The 19803-nt window shown below is 43.7% G+C and overlaps 1 protein-coding gene across 2 annotated transcripts in view; it reads right to left on the bottom strand.

The window, feature by feature from the left end:
- Positions 1-18674, bottom strand: part of LOC122943027 (activating transcription factor 7-interacting protein 1-like) — a 100117-nt gene extending 81443 nt beyond the window's left edge. Inside the window, exons 1-2 of one of the 2 annotated variants that reach the window (XM_044300396.1) lie at positions 18516-18674; positions 18342-18427 (exon numbers count right to left, since the gene is read on the bottom strand). The gene's annotated coding sequence lies outside the window, so the exon portion shown is untranslated. The remainder of the gene's footprint in view (positions 1-18341; positions 18428-18515) is intronic. The other variant, XM_044300399.1, reaches the window with a different exon arrangement.
- Between the last annotated feature and the right edge of the window lie 1129 nt (positions 18675-19803).

A 19803-nucleotide genomic window follows, 5' to 3' on the forward strand; every position in this document is an offset into this window, starting at 1 on the left:
GGGGGCGTGGTTATCTTGGCTTGAAGCAAGGAGGCCGTTGCCTAGAGAAGCACGCCGACAGGGGATAAAACAACATTTTCTGAGCTTTAGCCGCATCGGCCTTAGGGAAGAAAATTATCGTCGGAAACACGCTGCTGGCTATTACCAGGTACTGCTGGCGGCTTGGAGGTGACAGTTTCTCTATAATTAGAGGAGAAATAAATTGTCTTATTAGATATCAGTCATAAAAAGGATGTCCTCTACCTCTAAGCCTAGTCTATATTGTAAGTGCCATTGTGTAAAAGCGACTCGTTCTAAGGCCGAATGCACACGGCCGTGTTTCACGGCCATGAGTGGTCCATGGTAACACGGGCTGGATTCCTGCTGAGAGCAGGAGCGCACAGCGTCATTGGTTGCTATGACGCCGTGCGCTCCTGCTCTCAGCAGGAAACCAGCCCGTGTTACCACGGACTGCTCACGGCAGTTTGCATTCAGCCTAAACCAGATAAAATATTGTAACATCATATATAACCACTACCCTGAGTAAAAATTTACTGTAGACCCCATTGCATTCTATTCCCCAGTTGTTATAATATGATAAACAAACTTCGGAATGTCGACAAGGTATATGTAAGAAATGAGCCGACAACCCTGGCACCCGGCAGGCATGGACATCAACGATGAGGTAACAAAAACTGTACCATTTACTTCCTACCGGACCAGGACAAGCCTGGACCCCGTACCAGGAGGTGTTGGTATGAACTCAAGGAGAAGAAACCTACCAATGAAATTAGGCCAAAAACCCACCTGCCTGCATAGCTTCAAGGTCAGAGGCAGTCTTAAGAGTTCCACAAGATATTTACCTGGTCCTAGCCAAGAGACAAAGGAACTGAGGAGTGGCAAAAGGTTACAGGACCCCTGCAGCGTACATAGCCACAGCTTATAAGTGTGAGCATGGCTGTAAGTGTGAATGTGGACAGAGGAATGCACAGTCTATTGTCGTTTTGTAGCTCCCTGGGTTGGCCTGCAGTGAGGGGAGTCACTTCCTGGAGGCGACAGAGGTTCCCTTGAGGTTATGGGTATTAGGTGCAATGACGGCAGGGTCTGTAATGTTCTAGACATCAGCACCCTTAGGTGCAATTAGATAGAATAACACAGAAAAAGTTTAGTTGGGCATAAGTTCCTTAAAACGTCATGCTGACTCTTAGCGTCCGGCCACTGTTAGCGCATCGCACACCCCACCGCTGATCAACTTCGGACGGTTGATCATCGACTTGGATTATTTATTTATTTTTTTCACATTTTTTGCCCTTTTTTTTTTAAAATTAGCACACACACACACTCTCCTATGGCTTGCCGGATGTTATCCGCCGAGGAGGCATACGCCCGGCTTGCCTCCGACTCAGAGAGTTCCAGTGAAGACAAGGATGACCCCACTTTCCTTTTGTCATTCTCGTCCTCCTCATCTAGCGATGAGCCCCCAAGGCGGCGAGGGACCGCCAGGCGGAGCAAGGGGCCCGCCATGCCAGGGACCCTATGGCCCACACTCGTACGAGCAGCTCTGTGGCTCGTACTAGTTTTCCGGCCCACCAGTTAAGTCCATCGGAGCTCCCTGCCAGTGAACTTGTCTGGTATACCGCAAAGCGTTTTAAGCCCGTGATTCCTGATTTTGTAGGCCAACCAGGAATCCAGATTTCCACAGTGGGCTTTACTGAATATGACTACTTTAGACTTTTTTTCAGTGACCACTTTGTAAATCTAATGGTGGAGCAAACAAACCTGTACGCCCAACAGTTTGTTGCTCAACGCCCAGGCTCCTTTTTGGCTAGGCCTGGTGGCTGGACTCCGGTCAGTGCAGCCAAGATGAGGACATTTTGGGGCCTTGTGCTGCACATGGGCCTAGTCAAAAAAAAAAACAGTGTCAGGCATTACTGGAGTGGGAACATCCTCTACCAGACCCCACTTTACAGTACGGCCATGACACACTCCCGGTTTGAGGCCATCCGGAAATGCCTGCATTATTTAGATTGGGGCCAAATTTGTACAGGCCTATGTACCTGCAAGGGAGGTCGCAGTTGATGAGTCTCTCATTGCTTTCAAGGGGAGGCTCCTTTTCGCCCAGTGTATTCCCTTTAAGCGGACGAGGTATGGTGTGAAGCTGTACAAACTTTGTGAGATTATCTCAGAGTACACTTAGTTTCGTGTGTACAGATGTAGCAGGGTTAGCACTCCAGCTCTTAACACAAATTTCTTAACTCCATCTGTACAAGGGGCGAGATTCCCATATTCAACCCCCAGAATGTCCCCCCACTCTGGGTGTTAGCGGGAAACTTGTGTGGGACCTTATGCACCCACTGCTAGATAAGGGTTACCACATGTACATAGATAACTTTTATACTAGTATCCCCTTGTTCCAATTCCTCACCACCAGATCCATGTCCACTTGTAGGACAGTGTGTGCGGAAAAATCAACGTGGCCTCCCTACCCACCCCCTCCAGGTACCTATCCCCCAGGGGTGCGATCCGTGCTTTTACTAGTGGAAACCTGTTGCTGGTCAGATATAAGGACAAGAGGGATGTCCCTGTACTGTCCACAATTCATGGTAACGGCATCACCCCTGTCCCTGTGCGAGGTACCGCGGCAACGGTCCTCAAGCCTGATTGTATCGTCGACTACAAGCGGTATATGGGAGGAGTTGATCTTTCTGATCAAGTCCTCAAGCCATATAATGCCATGCGCAAAACCCGGGCATGGTACAAAAAAGCTGCGGTCTACTTGGTATAGGTTGCCTTGTATAACTCTTTTGTGCTGTCCCGGAGCGCTGGCAACACATGGACATTCCTTCAGTTCTATGAGGCACTCCTTAAGGCCCTGATCTTTTCTGACCAGGAAAGAGCAGGCCGGATCGTCCCTGGTCAACACTTTCCAGGTGTGGTCCCCCTAACTGTAAAGAAGGGACGGACCCCAAAAAAGTGCAGAGTGCGTCACAGGAGGGGGATACAGAAGGACACCACTACTCAGTGTGACACGTGCCCTGATCATCCGGGCCTCTGCATTATTGGTTGCTTCAGGGAGTACCACACTTCCATGGAGTACAACATTTATATCACAATTTAGCCACTGACAATCGGATAAAAATAAAAACTATGGTTCTCAGACTTGAGACACTAAAACAAAAAAAAAAACATTAGGTATCGCCGCATCCATAAGAATCTGCTTTATAAAAATACCCCATGACCTAACCCCTCAGATGAACACGGTAAAAAAATAAAAACGGTACCAAAACAGCAATTTTTGGGCAAATTTTCAATTTTTATTGTTTTTTTTCCAATAACAAAGCAAGGGTTAACAGCCAAACAACAATTACTATGCTTTCCCTTTAAGTGCAAGGATGCGGTGTTTTATCAACAAATCACTTCTACTAATGTCCTTTAGGACTAAATTACACCTGTTAATCCTGCACCTACCTAATTAACTAAGACTTAACTTTTATTCATTATTGATAATATGGCTGGTGTAGATAACTAAATATTTGATTAAAATTCCCAGTATCACTGGCCTTTATGTATCGCTTAAGACACCTTGTCAGGAATGTCACCTGACTAGGTATACCTTCTGCTAGGTTTGTTCACACTTCTGCCATAACAGGCTGCGCGCTTGCCTGTATTTTATGTGGGCACTGTGTGATTCATTGTTAGTGTTCTGTTAGGCCACAGTGATAAACAGTTTTTAAATCAGAGCTTCACGCTGCCCCCCGACATGTTTCGCCGTATCACGGCGTCTTCAGGGGTTAGGGCAGAGTGTGAGCGTGTTCTCCTCCCGGCTAACCTATAAGACCTTCGTTGGTGACGTAATTCCCATGGGCTTCACTTGGGGGCGTGGTAGAGATCACTGTTAGGATACTGATTGGATGCGCGGTACGGCTCGGCCTTCTGACGTCATGGCCTCGCCCCCTAACGTCAGCTACCTCCTATCTTTTTCTTTCTGATTGGTCCACGTCATCGGGTAGTGCCGCGCATGTCTGGTAAACTTAGGCATTCTCCGTTGGATGTATTAGTGCGCATGTCTTCCAACTTAGGTCATGGCCCTTCTGGTTCTGGATCTTGCGTTTCATTACTGCGCATGCCTACAGACTTAGGCTCTGGCTCTGGCGACATCGTTATTCATACCATGAATTCCGGTCCTCTTGTATTCAGGTAATGTCTGCCTCAGAGCCCATATCTTACATTTTTCTCCATCCTTTTGCTTTGTACTCTGCTTTACCTTATTATTCCCCCATCGCCTGTACACATTTATAACTCCCCATGTTTATCATTAGTACCGGGATATGGTTACGTGGGCATATTTCTGCCCTATATTCTGCACCTACTTTATACTCCATACTTTCCGGCTCAGATATTCTCTATTCTTCTACAAGTATCCCTAAATTTTCACCGTACATCCGCTCCCTTTCGTGATTGCCCCTAAATTTTGCTGTTAGAGTTTTCACTCATATATCCCCACTATCTTCTCCATATGTCTCCATGCTTGATTTAAAAAATAAAATAAAAATTATATATATATATATATATATATATATATATATATATATATATATATATATATAATAAATGAACTCCGCAGCACATCCAAGTCGTGAAGAAGTAAAATAAACTTTAATCACCAAGCATGCTTGGTGATTAAAGTTTATTTTACTTCTTCACGACTTGGATGTGCTGCGGAGTTCATTTATTCTATATCGTTTGGAGGTGGATCGCCGACTCAGCCGCTGGCACTCTGTCCGTACTATTCAGACAGTGGTGCTGCCCACATTCCTTGGTATATATATATATATATATATATATATATATATATATATATATATATATATACATATACACACACATCTATATGACCAGACAGGGGGGGGGGGGTATACTAGTGGCCTTTTCCGTACGGTTAACACAATTACATGTCTATGGGTATAGATATAGGCGAGAGCTATTAAGCACATTTAATTGGGATATTTTTGCTATGCGTCTACATAGACGTTCCAGACTGCCTTAGACCAGACTAGTTTCTTGCCTTTACATTATTTTTATCACCTCAGGGGTGTCTCCCACTTTTATCCCCAAATGTCTGGCCATAGTATATATAAACCACCCATTATGTATTGGCTGTACAGTGAATTCATGAAGTCTTTATGGAGTAGCCATCTTCTTCAGTGGAGCTTTCCTTGTTATGTTTTTCTTTTATCTTTTTTATTAGGTCTTACCGCAGAGGAGGTATTTTTTTCCCCGAAATTATGTCATTTACTAGTTTTTTATTAATCATTTATGATGTTATTTTTATTTCCTTTGTTCCTAGGTGGGGATGATACCTACAGGAAGGACGAGTATGTGAACCCCTCATTCAGACCTCTCGGGGATAGACTATTTAACAGGTAAATCCATTTTGTTTCTTCTTGTTGGCGTTTTATTATCTATATCTCCTTTACGTGGACCTGATTTAACTTTCATCAATCCCCAAAATTTTAATTCTGTGTTATGATCCTTATGCTTTTCTCTCATGTGTCTGGCCAGGCTGGTGTCCTCTCCTGTATTAATGCTGCTCAGATGTCTTGATATTCGCCTTCTCAACTCCTGGATAGTCTTCCCAACATATAGTTTGGGGCATTCGCATCTGATAACGTATACTACCCCCTTTGTCTTGCAGTTGATGTAATCCCTGATTTCATAATTTTTTCCATCCACTGGGTTTGTGAAAGTTTTTGTAACTTTCATCCGACTGCAGAAAGTACAGTCCCCACAAGGGTATAATCCATTATGGGACAGCCAGGTGTTTTTGTTTGGCTGTTCCGTGGGGTTGATAGTGGCTGTGGACCAGCTTTTCTTTCAAATTCTGTCCTCTTCGGAATGTTATGGCTGGATATTTTGGTATTACTTGTTGTAAATCTATATCGGCCTGCAATATGTGCCAATGCCGTCTCAAACTTTGTTGTATAGCCCCATGTTCTGTATCGTATGTTCCTATACACCGTATAATTTTCTCTCCCTCTTTTGTTTTTTTGTCTGTCAAAAGGTCAAGTCTTTCTGTTTTCCTGGCCCTGTTAGAGCCATAACATTCAGAAGAGGACAGAATTTGAAAGAAAAGCTGGTCCACAGCCACTATCAACCCCACGGAACAGCCAAAAAAAAAACACATGGCTGTCCCATAATGGATCATACCCTTGTGGGGACTGTACTTTCTGCAGTCGGATGAAAGTTACAAAAACTTTCACAAACCCAGTGGATGGAAAAAATTATGAAGTCAGGGATTACATCAACTGCAAGACAAAGGGGGTAGTGTACGTTATCAGGTGCGAATGCCCCAAACTATATGTTGGGAAGACTATCCAGGAGTTGAGAAGGCGAATATCAAGACATCTGAGCAGCATTAATACAGGAGAGGACACCAGCCTGGCCAGACACATGAGAGAAAAGCATAAGGATCATAACACAGAATTCAAATTTTGGGGATTGATGAAAGTTAAATCAGGTCCACGTAAAGGAGATATAGATAAAAAACGCCAACAAGAAGAAACTAAATGGATTTACCTGTTAAATAGTCTATCCCCGAGAGGTCTGAATGAGGGGTTCACGTACTCGTCCTTCCTGTAGGTATCATCCCCACCTAGCAACAAAGGAAATAAAAATAACATCATAAATGATTAATAAAAAACTAGTAAATGACATAATTTCGGGGAAAAAAATAGAGCAACCTCCTCTGCGGTAAGACCTAATAAAAAAGATAAAAGAAAAACATAACAAGGAAAGCTCCACTGAAGAAGATGGCTACTCCATAAAGACTTCATGAATTCACTGTACAGCCAATACATAATGGGTGGTTTATATATACTATGGCCAGACATTTGGGGATAAAAGTGGGAGACACCCCTGAGGTGATAAAAATAATGTAAAGGCAAGAAACTAGTCTGGTCTAAGGCAGTCTGGAACGTCTATGTAGACGCATAGCAAAAATATCCAAATTAAATGCGCTTAATAGCTCTCGCCTATAGGGTATATCTATACCCATAGACATGTAATTGTGTTAACCGTAAGGAAAAAGACTAAGGCCCCCCCCCCCCTGTCTGGTCATTTAGAAGGTGACAAAGAAAAAGTACAGTTGAATATATATATTAAATCAAGCATGGAGACATATGGAGAAGATAGTGGGGATATATATCAGGCTGTATGAGTGAAAACTCTAACAGCAAAATTTAGGGGCAATCCTGAAAGGGAGCGGATGTACGGTGAAAATTTAGGGATACTTGTAGAAGAATAGAGAATATCTGAGCCGGAAAGTATGGAGTATAAAGTAGGTGCAGAATATAGGGCAGAAATATGGTCACGTAACTATATCCCGGTACTAATGATAAACATGGGGAGTTCTAAATGTGTACGCGCGATGGGGGAATAATAATGTAAGGCAGAGTACAAAGCAAAAGGATGGAGATAAACGTAAGATATGGGCTCTGAGGCAGACATTACCTGAATACAAAAGGGCCGGAATGCATGGTATGAATAACGATGTCGCCAGAGCCTAAGTCTGTAGGCATGCGCAGTAATGAAACGCAAGATCCAGAACCAGAGGGGCCGCGACCTAAGTTGGAAGACATGCGCACTAATACATCCAACGGAGAATGCCTAAGTTTACCAGACATGCGCAGCACTACCCGATGACGTGGACCAATCAGAAAGAAAAAGATAGGAGGTAGCTGACGTTAGGGGGCGAGGCCATGACGTCAGAAGGCCGAGCCGTACCGCGCATCCAATCAGTATCCTAACAGTGATCTCTACCACGCCCCCAAGTGAAGCCCATGGGAATTACGTCACCAACGAAGGTCTTATAGGTTAGCCGGGAGGAGGACACGCTCACACTCTGCCCTAACCCCTAAAGACGCCGTGGTACGGCGAAACATGTCGGGGGGCAGCGTGAAGCTCTGCTTTTAAAACTGTTTATCACTGTGGCCTAACAGAACACTAACAATGAATCACACAGTGCCCACATAAAATACAGGCAAGTGCGCAGCCTGTTATGGCAGAAGTGTGAACAAACCTAGCAGAAGGTATACCTAGTCAGGTGACATTCCTGACAAGGTGTTTTAAGCGATACATAAAGGCCAGTGATACTGGGAATTTTAATCAAATATTTAGTTATCTACACCAGCCATATTATCAATAATGAATAAAAGTTAAGTCTTAGTTAATTAGGTAGGTGCAGGATTAACAGGTGTAATTTAGTCCTAAAGGACATTAACACCCAAACAAAACTTAATATTTATTACCCTGATTCTGCAGTTTACAGAAACACCCCATACGTGGTCATAAACTGCTGTATGACCAAACAGCAGGGCGCAGAAGGAAAGGAACGCCGTGGTTTCTGGAAGGCAGATTTTGATGGCCTTTTTTTTTTTTTATTAAAAACTGATTTTACAAACTTTATTAACCCTTTAGGTGTTCCTCAACAGTTTATGGCAAATGGAGATGACATTTCAGAATTTCTATTTTTGCTAACCTTGCCACACAACAATTTTGTATAGATACACCAAAAATCATATGTACCCTAAAAATAGTCCCAACAAAACTGCCACCTTATCGCGTAGTTTCCAAAATGGGGTCACTTTTATGGAGTTTCTACTCTAGGGGTGCATCAGGGGGGCTTCAAATGGGACATGGTGTAAATAAACCAGTTCAGCAAAATCTGCCTTCCAAAAACCACACGGCACACCTTTCCCTCTACGCCTCAACGTGTGCCTATACAGTAGTTTACGGCCACATATGGGGTGTTTCTGCAAACTACAGAATCAGGGCAAAAAAATATAGCATTTTGTTTGGCTGTTAACCCTTGCTTTGTTACTGAAAAAAAAAAATATGGAAAATTTGCCCGAAAAAAATCTAAATTCTCAAATTTCATCTCCATTTGCCAGTAACTCTTGTGCAACACCTAAAGGGTTAACGGCATTTGTAAAATCAGTTTTGAATACCTTGAGGGGTGTAGTTTCTAGAATGGGGTCATTTTTGGGTGACTTGAGGCCTGAAGCCTCACAAAGTGACTTCAGACCTGAACTGGTCCCTAAAAATTTCTGAAAAATTTCAAGATTTGCTTCTAAACTTCTAAGCCTTGTAACGCCCCCAAAAACTAAAATTACATTCCCCATATGTCTACTTCATGTCTGGATTATTTTGGGAATGACAAGTAATAACTATTTTTGTAGGTATTACTATGTATTATAGAAGTAGAGAAATTGAAACTTGCAAATGTTTCCTAAATTTTGCTAAATTTTGTATTTTTTTTTATAAATAAAAATGATTTTTTTTGGGCCTCATTTTACCAGTGTCATCAAGTACTATATGTGACGAAAAAAACAATCTCAGAATGGCCTTGATAAGTCAAACGTTTTAAAGTTATCACCACTTAAAGTGACACTGGTCAGATTTGCAAATAATGGCCTGGTCCTTAAGGTGAAATATGGCTGTGTCCTAAAGGGGTTAATATTGTCCACATTGTGCAAGGAGGAATGTGGCTCCCAATACAGCTTTGCGCTAAACTGTAGATCGTTAATAGGCACTGTAGGCTACTCCACTCACCAAATGGTAGTAGAGTGCATAGAATGAACTACCAATCATCTCCCTTAGGCTTTCTCTAATCAAATCTGTTGCCCTGAGTTCGTATCTGAGGTCTTCACTTTAGGACCCCTATAGCTTTAACTTAGCTCCTGCCTCCTACCTCGTTACTTTTGTGTGTCAGGGCACCAGTAGGAGGCAAGCGGCAGCAGGCCACTGCCCAGAGGCAAGTGGCCATAATGTCATGCAGCTTCTGCCAACACTTTCATACGGAGCATTGGTAAGAAGAGAAGAAAAAGCCCCCTTCTAGCTGCTGACTGTTTCAGGCCCATTGAGGCGCAATCCTGCTGGATTCCCTTAAGGAACAGTGGATCTAAGCTTCCATAAACCCCCAGCAGGTCACACATTTCCTAGTTTTCTTTTGTGTATCCCATGGGATTTGCATCCTTTCTCTTCTCATCCTAAGGGGGAAGAGAGAGACAGAGTCCTATAGTCCGCTCTATCTTGCTGGACAAACAGGGCAGGGAGTGTAACTTACATAACCCTGGTACCGGCCTCCTGCTTTACAGATACCTGGACCTCCATGATGTACAACTGACCTCCTTAGCCAACATCATATAAATGGACTTACCCCAATTGGTCCACCCTTGCCGCCGCACAGGTCATCCTCTTCCTGGGGGGGACTCATTCCAAGGAAGAGTCGACCCACATGCAAGGCCTCCAGCATACGATGATGTGCGCTCCCATCTTTTTCCGGGGCACACGCCCGCATCAGGACTTGTGTCGAGAGGAGCGTAGGAGCCGCAGCCGAGTCCAGAGCTCCAACAGGAGAAGCGGCATCGGCTTCCCCGATACCGTGGCAATGCATGCTGTACCAGATCTTTCACAGAAGGGGCTCCAGCCCTCTAAGGTACCGGGAAAGAGCTAGGGGACCCCTTCCCAGAGAGGCGCTAGCCTGGGCTACGGAAGGCTAAGAGGAGAGGCATAACATCCCCTACCCAGCCGCAGCCCTTCCTAATCTTCAAGCTTCATCCCTGAGCAGGGACTCTCTCTGCTCCCTATGAAGGAAGAATACTGGTGGGTGGAGGTGGGAAGGACAGTTTTAACCTCTATGCTTCCTGTCCCAATAAGGTCAAAGTGGAACATCCTCTATGTTGTGCTATCATGAGGGATGAACTGGAAAAAAAATATATTTGGGTGGTGTGGGATGGGTATTTGATATCAGGTTTTATCAGCTTTGCTTGACTTTTCCAGCTGGAGTATTGACCCACTAAAAGTATATGGGATTCATACACACTACACTGGAAAAGCAGAGAAGAGACAATTATAAAACCCGAAGGTGCAGAGCCCGATGAGAGGCACTGCTGCACCTCTGTGGTTCCAGCAAATAATTACTGGTAGGTTTGACAAAGTCCCCAGCTGCCATGACAACAGCATTGCAGCAGGGCCGAGGGATGCAGTGATCCCCCTCCCTCTGTCTAAAGGCTCATCCACACGAACTTATTTTCTTTCCGTGTTTTTTTTTCAGACTGTATGCGGAAGCATTTCAACGGGTCTGTGAAAAAAAAAAAAAAAAGGTACATTGTATTTCCATTCCGCAAAAAAATAGAACATGTCCTATTATTGTCCGCATTACGGACAAGGATAGTACTGTTCTATTAGGGGCCAGCTGTTCGGTTCCGTGTGCATAAGCCCTAACTGCTCAGATGCCATGGTTGTTACAGACTGTGGCACCTGAGGGATTGAATGGGTGGGATCGATCATCTCTGATCCCAGCCGCTGCATGCACGCAAGTATGCCAGATGTACAACAAAGCTGGCACCCATCGTGTACGGAAGGGTCTCATCTTTCGAGCCCTCTCCTCGCTCACCTGTGATGTGCATCAGAATGCGTGAAGGGGTTAAAGATGACGTTAAATATTACAATGGTATACAGTCATTTTACAAAAAAACAGTGGTAGACATTTAGCACAAGAACAGTGGTGCAGTTAGTTATTTTTCTTTCGTTCTAGCTGTAAATCTTTCCAAGTTGTTTGTCAGTAGTGATGGACGAACATCTGCCGGGACAATCAAATGTTCGCGAACCGCAAGTTTGCGGCGGGTCCCATTCATTTTAATGGCAGGCAAACCTGAAAAAACCTTTAGCTCATATTTGCAGCCAAGAAATAATTACTAGAAGTGCGCAAATAGTCCCACAACATGGACAGTGACATACCAGATGTATTATAAAAATTTGCGATCTCCATTCATTATATTTTTTTCTATTTCTATGCGAAATATCGGCAATATAATACCCAAATGCACTATAAAGAAAGTATATTGGTATATAACACCACGCTTCGATCTGTTTTTTTGGGGGGGGACTGGTATACCACACAAGTAGAAATTATTTGTTCCAAAAATGCTTGTCCCTCTATATACCTGCAGTATCGCAGCAGAACCGCACACAACTGCCGCACAATACAAATGCACTAGAATATACTTTCTAACATAGAAAGTATATAACATTGTACAAGGAAGGCAATCCATTAGAATATACATAAAGATAAAACGCAACCTTTATTAATGTTACTATGAGGGTCCATTCACACTTCCGTAAGTGCTTTGCGGATCCGCAGAACACGGACACCGGCAATGTGCATTCCACATTTTATGGACCGCACATCGCTGGCACTATAATAGAAAATGCCTAATCTTGTCTGCAATTGCGAACAATAATAGGACATGTTCTATTTTTTGGCGGAAACGGAAGCACAGATGCGGAAGTGCAGATGCGGACAGCACATTCCGGCCCCACTGAAAATGAATGGGTCTGCACCCGTTCCGCAAAATTGCGGAACGGATGCGGACCCATTTTGTGGACGTGTGAATGGAAAAGATATCCCTCAAAATGAAAATAAATTAAATTCTTAAAGTTAAGCAAAAAGCATAGATGTGGTAGGCAATAACTAGTGCTCGACGGCACTAAATCAGGAACCATATGTCCTACCACAATCCGGGGGGTTCCAGTGCACATCGATAAATCCAGGAGGGAAAGCAAAAAAACAAAAAAAAAAAAAAAAAAACATCCATCCCTGGGCTAGATGATGATGTGGTATTGAAGGACAGGGTGGGCAAAGAACTGTCCCTGATATTGCCCTACAGGGGGTCACTATTCTGGCCCTGATAGCATAACCACAGACCACCCGCCCTGATAAGAGCGACCCCGTCCGGAACCTTACCCTAGATTAAAATGGCCCCATTAAGCCCCTAGGCCCCTGACTTCCAGGTGATCACTATATAGATCTATGTGTTTTTGACTCATTATAAAAGTATAAGTATATCGCACCCCTCTGTGTATCACACACATCGATAGCACACCTATACTAGTGCTTAAAATTACTTTTGTGGCCCTATTAGCTAGCATTTGGTGTTCCTAACAGCCTGTCCCTGCTCCACACAGCCACCTCTCCCTACACTGGCAAAACACTGAATGTAAAATGGTGGCAAGATCAGGTTTATTTATAAGGTAGGGGGTATGTCCATGTGCTGAAACGTCTCAATTGGCTGTCCTGTACCACCTGATGAATGTGTCAAAGTTCTTCACAATGTAAAAGAATATGGTGGGCGCGAATTTCTCCATATGTTCGGCGCGAAACACGCAAAGTTCGCCGCGAAACGACGACCGCCGGGCGAACCGCAAGGCCATCTCTATTTGTCAGTAGGATGCAGATTTACTAATTAAAAAGGTACCAAAACTCTGACGCAATTTTATAAAAAAATAAACATTCCTTGCACCATATTTATAAAGCGTTTTAGACATTTTCTTCACCTCCTGCAACATGGGGTGTGGCGCAGAGATATCTTTACTCAAGCACAAGGTATGGCTACTTTCACACCAAAACGCTTCTGTCATCATGATAATACAACCGTCTGCATCCGTTATGAACAGATCCGGTTGTATTATCTTTAAAATAGCCAAGCAAAGTCACTGGGGGACGGATCAGTTTTCTATTGGGTCAGAGAAAACTGATCCATCCCCATTGACTTACATTGTGAGTCATGACGGATCCGTCTTGCTCCGCACCACATCGCGGACAGAATGGGGACAAAATGGAAGCGTTTTCCCATGCTATTGAGATTCTATGACGGATCTCAATTGCGGAAAGGGAAATTGCAGATGTGAAAGTAGCCTAAGGCTGGGTTCACACCTGAGCGTTTTACAGCGCGTTCCTACGCGCTGTAAAACGCTCAACAAGGAGAAACCAATGATTCCCTATGGGAATGGTTCGCACTTGGGCGTTTTACAGCGCGTACGATCGCGCTGTAAAACGCCCGACGCTCCAAAAAGTACATGAGCGACTTTTGGGGCGTTTGTGGCCATAGGACACTGTAGTGAATCACACAAACGCGCGTCAAACGCGCGTTTACTATTACAAAAACGCGCATAAAAATGCGCGTCAAAAACGCGCGTAAAACGCGCGTTTGCGCAACGCTCAAGTGTGAACCCAGCCTAAGCCGACTAAGGGCTCTTTAACAGCGTGTGTGCATTTTGGAAATTACGCTCCGTGTGCAAAAGTGATCCTCTGTTCTTGACACTGCTCGTCTTGCAGAAGGCACGACACTACAGGTGAAACTCGAAAAATTTGAATATCGTGCAAAGTTCATTTATTTTAATAATCCAACTTAAAAGTTGAAACATATGAGAAACTCATTACATGCAAAGCGAGATATTTCAAGCCTTTATTTGGTATAATTTGCATGATTATGGCTTACAGCTCATGAAACCCCAAAGTCACAATTTTGAGGTACCCTTTGCTCGGGGGTATGGATTTATTAACTGACTAGAGTGTGACACTTTGACCCTAGACTATTGAACCTTTTCACAAAATTCTAATTTTAAGCTGCATCAATGCAATTCCTTTTAATTTGCATTACTGAAAAGAATGGACTTTTGCACGATAGTCTAATTTTTCGAGTTTCACCTGTATACCTAATGCTATGTGCCTTTGCTTGACCTTACTTCTACAGGATCACACTGACAAAGCTCTCACTACAAGAGCAGCGTCCAGAACGGAGGATCACACTCGAACACACGGAGCGTAATTTCCAGATTGCACACGCTCGTCTGAAAGAGCCATAATAGGTGGGATAAACTTAGGCCTCATGCACACAGCCGGTGTGTTTTGCGGTCCGCAAATTGCGGATACACAAAACACGGATGTGTCCGTGTGCGTTCCGCAATTTGCAGAACGGCACAGACAGCCATTAATATAACTGCCTATTCTTGTCCGCAAAACGCTGACAATAGGACAAGTTATATAATTTTTTTGCTGACCACGGAATGGAGCAACGGATGCGGACAGCACATGACGTGCTGTCCGCATCTTTTGCGGCCACATTGAAGTGAATGGGTCCGCATCCGAGCCGCCAAAACTGCGGCTCGGATGCGGACCAAAACAGCGGCCGTGTGCATGAGGCCTTAGACTACACAGTATAAAGCTGTACCTTCTTTTGCACTAGTTTTGATAAATCTCCCCATATGAGTCAGTCTTCCACTTAGGCCTCATGCACACCGTCGTTGTTTTGGTCCACATCCGAGCTGCCGTTTTGGCTGCTCGGATGCGGACCCATTCACTTTAATGGGGCCGCAAAAGATGCAGACAGCACTCCGTGTGCTGTCCGCATCCGTTGCTCCGTTCCCGCTAAAAGCAAAGCTAAAAAAAATATAACATGTCCTATTCTTGTCTGCGCTTTGCGGACAAGAATAGGCATTTATATTAAAGGCTGTCCGTGCTGTTCCGCAAATTGCGGAACGTGCACGGACGCCATCCGTGTTTTGCGGAGCGCAAAACACGCCACGGTCGTGTGCATGAGGCCTAACGAGAAGAGATGAACAGAGAGGCACAGCATTTGGTTGAAAATGTGTGCCTCTTCCTTTCAGAGATGGTTAAGGGTCCAGGTCCTCACTAGGACATGTTAAATTTTATGAATGTGCAGTTACATTTTGAAAAATGTTTCTGCTGCATAGCGAGGTCATTACAGTGGGCAGTGGCTGACTCACTATTAGGCCTTATGCACACGGCCGTTGCCATATTATGGCCCGCATACAGCGGGTCCGCAATACACGGGCACTAGTCGTGTGCACCCTGCATCACAGATGCAGATCCATTCACTTGACATGTTCTATTTTTTACAGTGCGGACGGATCACAGACCCTTTAAAGTTGAATGGGTCTCGATCTGTCCCGACCGCCGCACGGATGTTGCCCGTGCATTAAGGAACTTAAATTGCGGTCCCCAATGCACGGAACGGCCATATGCATGAGGCCTTAGGATGTGTTGTACCTACTGAGAACAAGTCTCCATGCAGAGGCAAAAACAAATGTGGCAGAAAACAGCATGGGAACCATGGCAAATCTGAAAATACACTAAAGGGGTTTCTGGGACTCTAAGGCTGAGTTCACACGAGCGTGACAGATTTGGTCCGGATGCGTTCAGGGTGCGTTCAGTTAAACTCGCACCATTTTGCAAGCAAGTTCAGTCAGTTTTGGCTGCAATTGCGTTTAGTTGTTCAGTTTTTTCCGCGCGGATGCAATGCGTTTTGATGCATTTTTCACGCGCGTGATAAAAAACTGAAGGTTTACAAACAACATCTCCTAGCAACCATCAGTGAAAAACGCATTGCATCCGCACTTGCTTGCAGATGCAATGCGTTATTAACGCAGCCCCATTCACTTCTATGGAGCCAGGGCTGCGTTAAAAACGCAGAATATAGAACATGCTGCGATTTTAAAGCATTGCAGAAGTGATGCATGAAAAAAAATGCTCATGTGCACAGCCCCATTGAAATGAATGGGTCAGGATTCAGTGCAGGTGCAATGCGTTCACCTACTGCATTGCACCCGCGCGGAAATCTCGCCCGTGTGAACTCAGCCTAAGGCTACTTTCACACGTGCGCTTGATCGGATCCGTTCTGAACGGATCCGATCATATTAATGCAGACGGAGGCTCCGGTCAGTACGGATCCGTCTGCATTAATAACTTAGAAAAATTTCTAAGTGCGCAAGATGCCTGAGCGGATCCGTTCAGACTTTCAATGTAAAGTCAATGGGGGACGGATCCGCTTGAAGATTGAGCCATATGGTGACCTCTTCAAGCGGATCCGTTCCCATTGACTTACATTGTAAGTCTGAACGGATCCGCTCGCCTCCGCACGGCCAGGCGGACAGCTGAACGCTGCAAGCAGCGTTCAGCTGTCCGCCTGTCCGTGCGGAGGCAAGCGGAGCGGAGGCTGAACGCCGCCAGACTGATGCAGTCTGAGCGGATCCGCTCCATTCAGACTGCATCAGGGCTGGACGGAGGCGTTCGGGTCCGCTCGTGAGCTCCTTCAAATGGAGCGGACCGACGAACGCTAGTGTGAAACTAGCCTAATATTGGTGGCCTATCCTTACTTCATTGTGGGAAGCGCTGCAATAACTAGCTCCATCCTTTCCACAGTGTATGATATAGTAAATCAGGTGGGCTGTAATAGCATCTGCCCCTACCACCAACCATCACCTCTTTTTTAGCCAATTTAGAAAATTGTTGAGAAGCTCAGTCTCTCTGTTTTCAAATGACAAGTAACGAATGTTGCTGGACAGCCAAAACTCATTATAATGGGATCAGTCAGATTAAAACTCAGCATCTTGGACTTTTAACGCAGAATCCCCTAATAGAGCCTCTGACGCCAATGTGAACATAGCCTTACTTGAGCCTTCCAAAGAATCTTTCAGATCTTGTCACACGTGCACATACAGTGAATACCATCCTTTCTGGTTCATGAAATGGAAAGATCACCTGCCCCATGTACAGCCCAATTCTCAAATAGATTTACAAAAATGTGGGCATGTCATAGAACATTTCTGAATGCACTACAATCCCCATGATGTGCTCTTAGGGACCAAATTATTGCACAGTTTGGCACATTTACTAATACTACCAATACTCACAGGTTTAAAAAAAAAAGTGGTTGATGGCTTAATTATAAAATTCAACATGAATGTTATTCTTTTTACTTTATTATTACTAAAAATAATACAAAATTGGTGTATGCCTTTAATGGAATTGTAATCATCCCTAAATAGATTGCGCGGTCGCAAACTGCATGGTAAAAAGAAACTTGACCTGTACAAAAAAAAAAATATATATATATATATATATATATTTTAATAATAATAATAAAAAGCATAACAGACTCGCTAAACCCTCCAAAAAAAAAAAAAATTAAAAAAAATATGCAACATAGTGACACCAAAAACTGAAAAGGAAACAATACAGAATATAAACACTAGAGTGTGCTGCAACAGCAACAGACAATAACTAAAAGACATTAGGAGTAAACAAATGGAAAGTTATTATAGTGGCTGCTGAAAATATCACTAACACTATACTTAAATCACTACATTAGAAAATGCTGAGCCCAAGTCTTTAGGAAGCAGGATCTTTCAGAAATATAAAAATGCACATACAGATACACGTCAAACCAAAGGTCTAAAGCCTTCTGATGCCAAACACATTTTAACAGGCTTACAAATTCATGCACATTTACCTACCTACAGACAGTGTCATTAAGTCCCCTGTGGGTGGCGCTTTGGCACAATTACTTCTTATTCAAAAAGCTCGCCACTCCCCCAAATACACCCCCCACCTTCAGTCTCTGGACACCAAACTTGCAGTTTAAGTGTAATTCATTTTAGCAGTATAATCATAAAGTGTTCTAACAGAACTCACAATAAAATACAAAAATAAACTGCCTTACCTGGCAAAACAATGCCCGCGAAGCAATCTTCCCCTCTTTGGACACACCGCCAGGTGTACCCCAACATGAATTTGCTATTACACACACTAGACATTAATATAGAAAAAATAAATAAAACATACATCAAGGCACAAATACAATCATGTTATATCCACACTAGCATGTAACAACTACCTGCATAAAGTGCAAAATCAATGACAAAAGGAAAAATCAAGGCAAAGTAAAAGCTGTGAGAGACAGGCTGATCGTGTAGTTACTATGGTCTGGCCTCTTTGTGCTGCTTTTCTGTGCCTGCCAACTAAGAGTACTGCAGCAAATGTGTGCAGCGAGGGCCCTCCCACACCACACACAGCAGCACCAGCAGACTAAACTAATCGCTCACAGAAAAAGACAAACAGGACATGATCAAGGCAGGAGTAACACTGTTCCTTATGTGCTAGCCAATGAAAACCTGAAGCTTGGGAAATATGACCTGTGGGAATATGCTACTCAAAAGACTCAAATCAGAGACCCATTCCACAACTTCCCTGAATAGTACAAATCCTCAACTTTGTTAAATCTTGATTTTCTTTGTACATTTTTGTTTTTAGTAGTTTTTAAAACAAGGCAAATAAAACTTTTATTAACAGTGCACAAGGTTCAATTCAAAATCTTGATTTTCTGAGGATTGCGACCATAGCAGAAAATAAGTTTCATGTTTCAAGGAAGAATACTGAAGAACAAAGGAAAGAAAATTCATTTGCTTTAATCTGCAACTTGTAGAAGGCCTCCTTAATAGGAAACAACATGAAGAGAAGACATTCAGGGTGCCGCCATCAGGAGTGAATTCAAAAATAGAGAACTCCTATCTGTCCTTTATATTCTCTACTTTTATCATCCACTCCCGATACTGGCTTCCAAGACGGCATCAAGAAGTGATCAGAGGGTGTTCTGTTGGTCGGCCCCACCAATCTAACTGTTCTATCAACTAGATGGGGTATAGGATAACTTGTTATAATCAGAATACCCCTTTAAAGGGAACTCTCACCATGGAAAAGCAATCCAATCTGCAGGCAGCATGTAATAGAGCAGAAGGAGCTGAGCAGATTGATTATTAGTTTTATAGGAAATGATTCTGTACAATGTGTTATTTATTAACTTACACATGGCTCTTTCTATTCTTAAAGGGGTTGTCCGGGATTCGGGACATTGTTGCAATAGTACTATAGTGACATACATATTACATACATGCATGCCCTACCCTTGACACATTTCTGAAGCCCAGTTTTCATTTATGAAATTATTAGCCGGAAGTGAGTGTTTTCTTAGACTTGGTGACGTACCAGGTCCCTTGCAGGCGATTGCATCCTCTTCTTCCGGCTGCTCAGGGTGCCCGGTGACGTACTGGCAGAGTGGAAGGAGGGGTGGTAACTAGGCTGGCCGACATAGCGCTAAGCCACGCTCCTCCGGTCCGGTGACGTCA

The sequence above is a fragment of the Bufo gargarizans genome, chromosome 7, assembly GCF_014858855.1.
Source record: "Bufo gargarizans isolate SCDJY-AF-19 chromosome 7, ASM1485885v1, whole genome shotgun sequence".
Taxonomy (NCBI): Eukaryota; Metazoa; Chordata; class Amphibia; order Anura; family Bufonidae; genus Bufo; species Bufo gargarizans.